Here is a 3708-nt window from a genome sequence, read left to right as displayed (position 1 = left end):
TTATTGATCAGAAAGTAAAAAAAAAAAAAAAAAAAAAGACTGTTCTCCTAAATTTCTTTTATTAACTCCTAAAAAAAAAGTTAGCGTAGGGCACTTAGGGCATGGGAATTTTATCATCATGAAATTATAGGCTGGGACATGATTTTGTCATCTTGACATGATATGTTGTCAATGATTTTCATTATTAACGGTATTTAAAAACATTTTTTATATCATTGGAGGTTTCAGTTCACTGAATTAGTACACTGACTTACGTTAGGAAATATTAAATTTACGTTAGGTCATGTTCAATGTGTTTACCATTAAACATTAATTTCAGAGTAAGCTATTGGCTATAGGACTATTCATGAATTAAAATGTAAAAAAAATGCTGTTCTCTTTCATCATTGGATGGAGATCTATGGGAAGAGCATCCAAACCTGACCATTGCAGAAGCATCAAATTGCACCAAGTCTGGCATGACAGACAGAAGCACTAAAGCGCCTTTAAGGCCCCTTACCAGAGTGTATAAAGCAACTGCAGAGTTTTACGCTCATGTGACACCCTTCTGAGCGATCATGCTGCTGAAATGAGTAACAAATGAGATGCTTAAAGGGATAGTTCACCCAAAAATGAAAAATAGTCCATGATTTACTCACCCTCAAGTCAACCTCAGTGTATATGACATTCTTCTTTCAGATGAATACAATTAGAGTTATATTAAAGGCAATGTATTATGCCCCTTTTCACAAGATGTAATATATATAGTGTCCCCAGAATGTGTCAGTGAAATGTCAGCTCAAAATATCCTATATTACAATAATTTTTTTTTTTTTTGTCCCTTTAAATGAAAATGAACTGCTGCTCCCTGCCCCCATTCAGAAGACAGCCGATCCTTTACTCAAGCTTCAGATACTTTAGCAATTACAAAACCAAAATCTCAGAAATAACCAAGTGGAGTGCAGCCTTATGGAGAGACTCAGGAAGAAGCTGCAACTTTAAGACGCACCTGGACGTTTCTGAATGGTTAGTGGATACATTCATGTAGCTGTTGTGGAGTTACATTGATTCATCTCATCGACTTGCATGTACCTTCATGTTTAACTTTTACGCAGTTGACACAGTTCCCTGGGGTCTTTATAAATCAGCGGTGACATTTTTTTGGTCAAATAGTGTTCTGTGCTCGTCTGTGCAGCAACGACTCAAATTTTAGCCATTGCGTTAGAACTGGTTATGCTCACTGTTGTCGCTGGCAGAAACCAAATGTTGGCGCTTTATACAGAAAGGCTTACCAAAATAAAGTTACTGGGTTGTCACTTTCCACGGTTTCTAGATTGGTAGATGCACTGGATACCCGATTAAAGCACTTAACCCTTAGGGGCCGACAAACGTGCTGGCGCGTTTTGCTGGATTTTCTTCACTAGTAGGGCCTAGCACAAGACTTAAATTACTCCGTTGTAAGGGTGGATTCCTGCAGTGGTTCAAGCTGCAAGAACTGCCGAATGACTAAAGAAACGTTATTAGCAAGATGGTAGAAAACTGCACATTTCTCGTCTATACCACCCACTGCCACTTATACCAACGACAGAAATAAGTGCAGCTACAATAGCTTAATATTTGTGGGAGAGCGTTGCTATAGAGAGTGACGATATTGTATTGCAATATGTAGCACTTCAAAGTCAATACCAAATCAAAACTAGTTAGCACATTAGTTGTAATTGAAAAGGTTTAATGACAAAATATGGTTATGGTTACACTTAAAATAGTTACAAAATAGATGTATGAGATGATGATAACTTATATTATTAATTGTACCCAGCATATATGAAAAATGTTATGATGTTATATAACAGTTTCTTAGAGAGAGAGAGAGAGAGAGAAAGAAAAGAGGAAGCAAAAGGAGAGAGCCCCCAAGAAAGGGACCCAGAGAAGAGCCAGAGCATCCAAAAAGACAGAGCAACAGTTTCAATCTTCTTTTATCTTTTCCTTGACCATGTGACTCTACACCGTCATTTATGGTCATACAGAAAAAATAAATATGAAAAAAAATAATCTGTAAGATGTCTTCTTTTATATGTACCCAATCAAAACAAAACATTGTGCTTTTGTAAAATAAAGAAAATAAACAGGGTGTGCTGCCTCTCTGCCTCTGTGAACTTTTTTTCTTGAGCACGTGTATAAACTGAAACAAAACTCAGCTAATAGGCCTACTGATCACACATATATGAGCAATATATCTTTATAAAATGTGTGTACTTTTAAATGCCCTGATTCAAAACGAAAACAAATATTTTCTGTTTAAGTAATTTGTATGAAACCAACAATGAACAATTTATTAGGCGCGTGCTCCTTAGCGTGACCACACCCACGCGCACAAAAGAGATTGACATGCAAATTGTCCACATAAACGCCCTCGTTACCTCAAAAAAAAAAGCACCACACTTCATCATTCCTCTGCTTTTCTTTGAGTTTGGAAGACAAGCTCTGTTGGATTTACCTCGGAAGAAGAAGAACGCGATTTGAAGATAAGAAAGATCTTAGGGTAAGAAATGTATTCTGAATAGTTAAGAGTGTTATTGTTGCATAAACTTCACATTGTAGTAGAACTTTGCTAGACTAAAATGTATGAAATCGACGGAACCATGTTGAAATATGATCTATAGACAGGTAGGCAACATTTAAATGCTAAATAAATATACATGACACGAGAATGTTTTTATAGGCTGCTTACTCTTTAATATTAAAAAGTAGGTTGGCTATGAGTTTACACTAAAATCATAAATATTATAATGTAGGCCGGTGTTTACTGTGAAATACTGTGTTCGTGGATATCTGCTCAAACATATATGTTTATTATAATGTGGTGACAAAAGTTTCCAGGAGCGACTCCATTGCTTCAGTAAATGGTCTCTGTGAGTTTGAGTGTATGGAAGCTTACGCCACAGAGTAAAAAAAAAAAAAAGGTAGGCCTAATTGCGACTTTTTAATCTCACAATTCTGACTTTTTATATCAGAATTACGTGTTATAAAGTCAGAATTGCGTGATATAAAGTCGCAATTGTGTGTTTTTAAGTCAAAATTGCGTGATGTAAAGTCGCAATTGCGTGTTATAAAGTCAGAATTATGAAATATAAACTCGCAATTGCGAGAAATACACTTGAAATTCGGACTTTTTTTCTCAGAATTGCATTGTTATATCTCGCAATTCTGACTTTATAATACGCAATTTGGAGATATAAAGTCAGAACAATTATCTTTTATATAAATGTTTTATTCTGTGGCGGAACTTCAATAGTGACTCGTGATGTGCGTTTGAAAAGCAAAACGCGCCAAACATTAGGATATTTTACTCCAATCTCATTTCGTCTGAAAACATTTTAAGTAACATCTGATAATCCATATTTTCTCTAGTGTATAGTGTTGAAGTGTTCCTTTTTAATGATTTAGTTAATAACAACAATCATATTTTCTTTTCTTTACAAATAAATACAAATATTATTATTGTTATTAACTATAAATCATTAAAAATAAATACTTTCAGTACGCTATACTAAAGAAAAAAAATTGTTTTTCGTAATGTAAAAATGATTATTATTGTAACTATTATTTGATGCAGCCCTACAAGTATGCCTACAAGGCTCAACAAACCTGGTGTCCTTATATATATATATATATATATATATATATATATATATATATATATATATATATATATATATATATACATTC

Source organism: Squalius cephalus (assembly GCF_949319135.1).
Source record: "Squalius cephalus genome assembly, chromosome: 13".
In the NCBI taxonomy this organism is placed as follows: Eukaryota; Metazoa; Chordata; class Actinopteri; order Cypriniformes; family Leuciscidae; genus Squalius; species Squalius cephalus.
This window is presented reverse-complemented; position numbering follows the sequence as displayed.